We start from the raw sequence: 8941 nt of genomic DNA, 5'->3' as shown, positions 1-8941 counted from the left end.
CAATCTTGCTGAATTTTAAATTTACTCACAAGCTGCCTTAAATCGTTTGCTTTACCAGAGAAGCTTATACGTTTCTTGTTGTTGATTTTTAAAAATGTTCTAAGGTGATTTTAAGAAGCTTTTTGTAGCTTAATTTTGATAGCCATAAACTATTCTATTATATAATGGGTTTACATTTATTAACATTGGATATGTTTTTCCACTTATTTTATCATAAAAACCTAGGGACATAAATCTTTATTTTGCATGTCTGCAAATTCCTTACGATAGATTCCTAGATTTACTAGGGTCAAAAGGTATGTGTTGAGGGGGGAGGGTATAGCTCAGTGGTAGAGCACATGCTTAGTATGCAGGAGGTCCTGGGTTCAATTCCCAGTACCTCTATTTAAAAAAAAAAATTTTTTAAGGTATAAGTGTTAGGACTCATGATAAATTTTGCCAAATTTCATTTCAGAAAAATGGTACTGACTTATGTTCCTACCAGTCACAGTGATCATTTCATTATAAGCTCATCAGTACCAGTATTCTTGTTTTATCATCTTTTTTCCAACCAGGTAGACAAAGAGTGGCATTTCATTTTAACTGTATCTCTTTGATCATACGTGTATTGGGCAGTTTCCACATATTCACTAGCCATTCATGATCCTGATCATTTTTTCTGATCATTTTGTCTGTGTCCTTGGGAAATTTAGGGCAGCAATTGTGTGTAACATTTACTAGAAATAATTTTCCAGTTTGATAATTGCCTTTTCATTCATTTTATTGCTTTTTTACATGTACACGCTCTTTTTAAATCTTGTTAGAGCTGTGTGTCTTTACCTTTGGGGTCCTTGCATTTGTTTTTAACCTTAGAGAGTCTCCCCTGATTCAGCAATTTGCATGTCTTCCAGTTTTTGTTTTTAACAGCCTGACATTTATAAAAGTTTGTTGTTCATATATTGGTATGTGTTATGATATAAATTTTCCCCCCAACTAGCCAGCCACTTAGTTCAGTTTTGGAGTTTTAGCTCAGCCAACAAATAACATCCTTTCCCACTCATGAGTTAGAAACCAATAAAGAGATAGAGACATAATGCAGGCAGAGGTCTTCTTTATTCCTGAGTAAAGCTGATTAGAATGTGCAATTTTATCTGAAAAAGATAGTCTGTTAATACACCTCATCCCTGAACTAAATGGCCTCAGTCGCCCACACCCAGGCCCTGCTAGACCCCAGCGCGTCCCCGAAGGTTGGGGGCAAGGGCTTCCTCAGCGATGGGCCAACAAGCTGAGCGCAGAGGGCACTCGGCTTCCCTGCGGCCCAGCAGGTCCAAGAGAGGAGGGGCCTGAGCCACTCACACTCTATTTCTTCTTCAAAACTCATCAGCGAAGCATTTCCCTCCTCCTATCCTAGGGAGGAGAAAATGAGGGCTTGGGAGAGAAGGGGGACGTGTAACTCTAGTTGAAGACCCTGTGCACAGAAACCCACATTCAGGGCAGCTTCTCCCCATTCCTTCCTCCAACCGCGCCCCCCGCCCCCACCAGTAAACATCCAGCATCACGCACTGAGAATCCTTCACTCCGCCCTGTGTTGTGACACCGTTTCTCATCACTATACATATTCTCTGGGCTATTCCTGGCCTATCGATTCTGTTTCACTAAACTACACTAGCAGCAGAAACAAACTGAAAACATCACTGTTCTTTTCTGCTGTCTTTTACCTTCTGGGAAAGCTAATCCCTCTCGCCACCCCCTTTTTTTTTTCTCAAAGTGTATTAGTTACTATGGCCGGTTGTCCTCTGCCTGCACTTTGGAATGATTTTGTCATACTCTAAAAATAACCCTATTGGGATTCTGATTGGAGTTATATTATAACTATAAATTAATTTGGTAGGAATTGACATTTTTGTAATATTCAGTTGTCCCATCCAAAAGCAGATTATGGTTCTATTTAATGAAGTCTTCTTTTATATCTTACAGTAAAATCTTGTCATTTACTCATATAAATCTTTCACATTTCTTGTTAAGTTATTCCTAGGTGTTTCATCTCTTTTGTTGCTATTGGGAATGCAATATTTTTTCCCATTTATGTTTCCCCACTGGTTATAGTTAGTAAATAGAGAACTCAGTAATTTTCAGATATTTATCTTAATATGTATGCATGTAGCTTTCATATATGAAATCATTCTTTTCACTCTTTTATTGTCAACACTTTCTTCCTTGGGCTTTCTAGACCTAAGCTTTCCAGTTGGTGTGCTGCGTGCGGTCCACTGTGATGCCAAGGGTCGGACACTGGATGCTCTGTAAGATACCGACTGCCCAGGAGTCAAGGAAGGTCTGGTGTGTCCCGTGGAGCTAGTCACCTACAATCAAGATGCTCCTTGGAGGCTCAAGAGAGAGCCCTAAGCAGGGTACCTCTGACTGTGTGAGATCACTGAGCACCAGGCACAACCGGCCACATCCCACACAACTTGCTTTGTGGCAACCTGTTAAACCCGCCCACGGGGTGCCCTCCAGCCAGGATGGCCCCTCAGTGCCCCATCACTGCCTTGTGGTCATGGGACCGTGGAGCTGCTGGGTTTGGCACTAGGTGCGCATGGTGCTCAGTTCACAGCCCAAGGGGGCTCAGAGCAGGCACTCCACCATAGCAGCTTGGAATCGTGGTCCTGATGTACAGTAGACACTGCCATGTATTTGTGCTGGTGGATTCTTTTAGTGACATTCAAGCTTCTTGCAAGGTTACTGCTCCAGTAACACCTGCCTTTTCTTCACACTAGAGCTTCACCACTACTTTGAAGTACATGATCTGAAAAAGCTATATGGTTTTGAAAAAATCTATTTGCATCATCACAACAAATTTTAATATCACATTTGTCTATGAAAGGATGAAAGATCTGTTATATTCTCTTGGCAACTATTATCAGTTTTAAAGATTAAAAAAATTAAGTGTTTCAAACTAGCAAATTGTATGAACAAAGTTTCTCATTCATGTTGACTAACAAGAGATGATCATTAAAAAGTCAACACCAAGAAATGTTTATAACTCTTTCAGGCATATAACCTTGTATCAAAGTTATGTCCAGAGAAATAAGCTGAAATTTCTTGGTAAACAATTTGGGAATATTTTACATGGAAGTTTTACCATAAATTCAATATTGAATATCTTCCCTAATATATTACATTTTATTTTTGTTATCATAATTATATAATATAATAAAAATACACTAAAATTTTGCCACCAAGCCACAGAAAATTGACTCCAAATTCCCTATGGTTTATTCCAATATATCTTTCAGATATTAACATTTTCTTCACATGCCAAATGTGGAAAAGGGTTGAAAAATCACCGATTTAGAACAGTGAACATATCATTTGCAGGTCACAACAATTACACATCCTTTTATAACAGACTTTTTATTTCTGTTAAGCCATTGCAACAACAAAAACTCCCACAAGAAAAAGAAAAAACACAGCAAAAAAGTCAAACAAAACACAACTATGGGTTTGACCCAGTCACTTCCTGTCCTCTCCAAGGCCATGTGCCATCAGCCATCCCATTTTTCTCCTGAATCATTAATCTCTTCCTCTCCTGGGCTCCTTCCCTTTGGCTTAAAAAACAGGATCAAATTCTCCATCGTAAGAAAGAAAGGAATATTCCATCAGCTTTGCATTCTCAAATGAGTATTTTCTCTCTCACCTTCTTTTCACCACCAAACGTTGTCAAAAAATGTTTATGCCAACTTCTCCTTCCTCTGCCCTTCTTTACTTCTCAGTTCAAAATAGTCAGGTTCCTGCTCTGGCCATGGTACCAACATCATCTCAGATGATCATCGCCTTCGTGCAAAACTCTGTAGTCTCTTTCCAGTCCTGACCGTCCTTGACATCTTCGCCGATCACTCTCTTTCTCCTTTTTTAAAAGCTATTATTTATTCAGCACTTCTTGCGGGTCAGGAATTGTGCTAAGTGCTTTATTTAGATTACTAAATTCAATCCTCATGATAGCCGAATATCAGGTAGATCTGACTCTACCCATTTTACAGAGGAGGAAACCGAGACTCAGTAAGATAAGCAAAATTCCCCAAGATCCCACAATAAGTAAGAGGCAGTACTGGGCATTTGTACGTCCAAAATCTTTTCAATCCTTGATTGTCTTCTATGACAGTTTGTTTGCCTTGTTCTTTATTCTTATCCTGTATCTCTTTTACTCATTTTCAAGACTGGGGACATTTTCAGTCATTAATTCTTTTAAATATTTTTTTCTGAAGTTTCCTCCTGCTACTCGTTTTCTGAGCTTCTAATGACCCGAACATTAGACCCTTTGTATCTCCCCACAGGAGCGAGAGAGGCTACGCTTTTTCTACTGTCGCCGAATCTTTTTTTCTCTGTTCACATTAGATAATTTCTATTGATTTGTCTTCAAATGTACTGACTCTTTCTCCTGTTATATCCATTCTGCTATTCAGTCCATCTGGAGACCTTTTTATTTTGGTTTTTGTATTTTTAGTTCAAAAATTCCCATCTGGTTCTTTTTATATCTTCCATTTCTTTGCTGAGACTTTCTAACTTTCCATTCATTTCAAGACTGCTTATCTTTACTTTTTGGAGCATTTCTATAATAGCTACTAAAAAGTTGTAATTCCAAAGTCTGTGTTATCTCAGTATTGGCATCTGTCATTTATCTTTCCTCATGTGAGTTGACATTTTCCTGGTCCTTTGTATGATAAGTAATGTTGGATTGTACCTTTGATATTCTATTGTTATGTAATGAGACTTGGGATCTTGTTTAAATCTTATGAAGAATTTTGATATTTCTGTCTTAGGAGGCAGTTGATCTGGTTGGGGTCAGGTCACAAGTTCTGACTAGCCTTCTATGGCTTATAGTTCTAATCACAGTTCAGTTTGCAAAGTCTTTGCACAGCTAGTGAGATCTGCGCCCTGTGTGTGCCATCCAGTGACCAGTGTGGGACCAGCATGGTGGTCTGTCCCATTGTTCAGTTCTCATAGTCTTTGGTAGCCTATTTAGGGTCAGGTCTACACATGTGCAGGTCAAGGGTGAGCCAGGGAGTTCATAAACAACTCGATGAGGTTGATTTCCTGAGCTCTTCTCTCTCTGGAATCTCCTGATACTTTTCAGCTCCCCTTTTCAGTCTGGGTGTTCAGTTACTCCCCTCTGCTGTGTACTTCCCGCAACATGGAGTACGCGTTCCCAGACATAAGATATGCACTCAGTAGGAGAGGGTCAATTAAGTGCCACGTCCACTCCTGGACCAAGAACAGTCAGCAGGGTGGGTCGCCTTGAGCTGATTGGCTTACACCAATGAGGACACACTCCTCAGGGGCTGAGGATGGTTGACATTTGACAAAATCAGGCTCTGTCAAGAACAGGGACAGGGCTGTTGGGTAGACAATGAGTAGTGTCCAGACACTGCTTCTTTCTTCCTGTTTTCCCCCTAAACCACTAAATGTCAGCAGCACCCTCCCAATTGTTCAGGCTTAAAACCTCAGAGTTTGCATCCCCCCCTTGCTTATCCTGCCCAACCTCACCCTGTAAGCAGCCAGGCAAATGCTTAGTCTAAAGATACCCCCTCATCAAGGGCTCTTTCTTTGAGCCTCTCTGGTTTCCTTGCCTTGGATTTCTCCTCTCTGTGGTTAGCTTCCCAAAGCAGAGAGCAGCTGATCATCAAACTCCTGCGGTCTACACAACAAAGTCCTCAGCTCTGTGATCAAGGCCTCCCTGCCTCTCCCCGTGCCTTTCCAGAAGTATCTAGGATGCATGGCCCAGGGTCCCACGACACCCCTCTGCCCCTGACACCTCACCAGCCACATTTGAGTAAAAGTCAGTCCTTAAACATACTCTGCACTTTCTGCCTTCTGTTCCAGCTGTGTCCTCCTAAAAGACCCTTCCACCCAGTCACATCATTCAGAGCTCAGTTAGCATGCCGTGTTCTCCCTGAAGAAGGCTCTGAGACCGGGTTAGAGTTAGGGTCAGGGTCAGGGTCAGCATTCATCTCCCTTTCCCCTTAGCTCTGTGGCCATCTCTGCTGTAGCTCTTGATCACAAAGTCCCTGCGTGGCACTGCTGTCTCCTTCACCAGAGCAGGAGCTACTTAAGATGCGAGACCATCTCTTGTTCTGCTTTGTGGCCCCCACAGTGTCTGGCCTGTACCTCAGACACAGTAGACGCTGAACACATGGCCGTTTCATTAGACTCAGCTAAATGGACTTGACTCTTTAGCCTCTGGTGTAACATTCTTGGGATCAAAGCAATTCAGAAAAATAACTTTCCCCTTCTAATAGGCTTCTGTGGGGGTGTTATTCAGAAAGGCATTTAATAGGAGAAATGACTCTCTCCCCAGTATAGCTGGGTGCTCACCTCTGTGCTGCCGTAGCTCCCTGTACTCCTCATTTTATATCATTCATCATTTTTCAATTACTTGGTCAGGATCTGCCCCCCCCTCGCCTCCTGCTTTCTTATCATTCTTTGAAGGCAGGGACTGATCTTTCTTTCTCCCCGCTGTATGTCTGACAGTTTCAGATTTGCAGAAAGCACTCACAAATATTTATTCCTTGAATGGAGCTGAATAATTAAGAGCTACTGAAAAGAGGTAAACAGAGGTTTAAGTTCATTAGATAGCATTGCAAATTGCAGTGATGAGAAATAAACTCAGATGTCTAGAATCCACTGAACAACAGAAAATAAGAAAACACCTTAAAATATAGTCTACCTTTACCAAGACAATCTTGACTTTTCCTTCTCTCGTTCTCTTTCTCCCTCTTTATTAACTTCCTAAAGTCTTTCATTCTCCTTTCTTCTCCCTCCTTGTTTGTGCATGGGGATGGGGCTGCCAACTGTCTCCTCATTTCCACTCTCATCTTCTCACACGTGAACAGAGTTTTAGCACATCTTAAGGCCACCTGGGAAGGTTGTTATTTCTTAGCTCCCCTTGAGACATGGTATAGCCATGTGACTAAGTTCTGGCCAGTGGGATGTAAGTAGAAGGATGCATGCAACTTGAGGGTCATGCCCTTGAGGGAAAGATGTTCACTTATCCCCTTCCCAACATCTGAAATGCAGGTGTGATGGCTGGAGCCAGAGCAGTCATGTTTGGCCACAAAGTAGAAGCTGCATGATAGGGTGTAGCAAGAAGATGAAAGAAGCCTGGATCCCTAACCCCATGTAGCCACCAAACTCACCCTGGCTGCTTCTACCCACATTGTTAGAAAAGTGATCTAGAGAAATATTTATTTTATTGATCTTTATGTCTAAAATAATACCAATATTTACATGCTTAATAATATGATGCATGGCCATCTTTAAGGCCATTTTCTACAATAGGAAAAAAAAAAAAAGGATAATGTTACCTTTGAAAAATCCTACACCCATAGACCAATTCTGGCTTGGCTTGGCTTGGCTATTTACCATGTGACAACACTTCTGTCATCTGGAACCTACCTCCAGAAGAAAATGGCATGGTCTATGGGTACAAGATATTTCATTCCCAAAGGAGAATGTATAACCATGAGGGAATTAATGCAAGCACAAGACAATAATGCAAGCATTTTATGTCTTGCTCTCTGTCATGAGAAATTATAATATTTTGTGATATTTCTATTGAAAAATAAAGTTGACCTTTCAGTGTCTAAGTGAGAAAGGAAACATTATAACTGGATGTCTACTGAAAGCCATCTTGATTATAAGGAAGGGCTTAGGAGACTGTACCCATCTGGACTTTTGGGACAAAGGTAAAAAATCTAACAATAACCTTGAGCAGAGAGCAAAAGGGATTCTGTTGAAAAAGCCCTTTAAATTATGTTTGTCTCTCAGAGTTCTGAATCTTTTATTCACTTCTCAATAAAAAGAATTAAATACTTAATTTATGGCCTAGCAAAGCAAGGGGGATTATTGGCCAAGAATCCCCCTAAAACACTTAGGGTAAGTACCTAGATAGTATGCATTTTATTAATTTAGCTGCTGAGAACTTTGATTGCTTACTCATATTTATGTAACTTCTCAAACTTATTGGTGATGATAACTTTATATTCTGTATTTTAAGAAAACAGTAGACTCTTGGCATTCTTAGATTTAACCTCATGGTTTCTGATATCCATGAAAAACTTTGGAAGTATACAGTATGATGTGATATTACATAATTGCTGCATTCACGGAGGAAATTACGTCCCAGACTGATCCATTTGACAGTTCACAAAGGTCTGGGAACATTCAGGATCTCACCTCCCAGTATGATCACTACCCTCTCTCTTCAGCAGGAAGCTTGCCTGGTTCAACAGACTTTGTTCATCAAGAAATCTGAGGAAGAGGGGAAGGGTTTAGCTCAGCAGTAGAGCGTGTGCTTAGCATGCACAAGGTCCTGGGTTCAATCTCCGGTACCTCCATCAGAATAAATAAACCTAATTACCCGCCCCCCAAGTAAATAAAAATAATTTTTAAATAAAGAATTCATTTAAAAAAAAAAAGAAATCTGGAGACAGTGTCCTTCTAGAGTCTAGGCTAGTGGTGCTTAAAGGACCAAGAGAAGAGACTATTTCCCTTCAAAGCCCTTTTGTTAGTCCTTATTGATAAAATAGGTGTTAGTTACTGATCCCTCTTCCTTACAAACCAGTCCCTTGTTGAAGGGACAGAAAAAAATATTACTCGTAGATGTGCAGTTTGGCAGGAAGACTATCACTCAAGAGATGTCAAACGAGTAAGGCCCTTCCGAGTGGCTTCCTGGACTAGAAGCTCCCGTGTGTTCCCTGCTCCGTTCAAGAACCTAGCGCAGGGCCAAGTGCACAGCAGGTGCTCCACAAACACCTGTTAAATGAATAGCAAATAGATCGTGCGCATAATGCAAGGAAACATACAAAATACCTCCTGCCTTCAAAGAGTTTACCGGCCCTACGTTCACAATTCATAAATTAATAGAAATCAGTTTCCTAAGAAGCAAAGATCAGTACAGATTTTAAGT

The 8941-nt window shown here is 40.8% G+C and overlaps 1 non-coding gene across 1 annotated transcript; it reads left to right on the top strand.

The window, feature by feature from the left end:
• Nucleotides 1–312: 312 nt before the first annotated feature.
• On the top strand, nt 313–384 carry TRNAT-AGU. The gene has a single exon. It is a non-coding gene; the product is annotated as a tRNA-Thr (tRNA).
• Nucleotides 385–8941: the final 8557 nt, after the last annotated feature.

The sequence above is a fragment of the Camelus ferus genome, chromosome 1, assembly GCF_009834535.1.
Source record: "Camelus ferus isolate YT-003-E chromosome 1, BCGSAC_Cfer_1.0, whole genome shotgun sequence".
Lineage (NCBI taxonomy): Eukaryota > Metazoa > Chordata > Mammalia > Artiodactyla > Camelidae > Camelus > Camelus ferus.
This window is presented reverse-complemented; position numbering and strand designations above follow the sequence as displayed.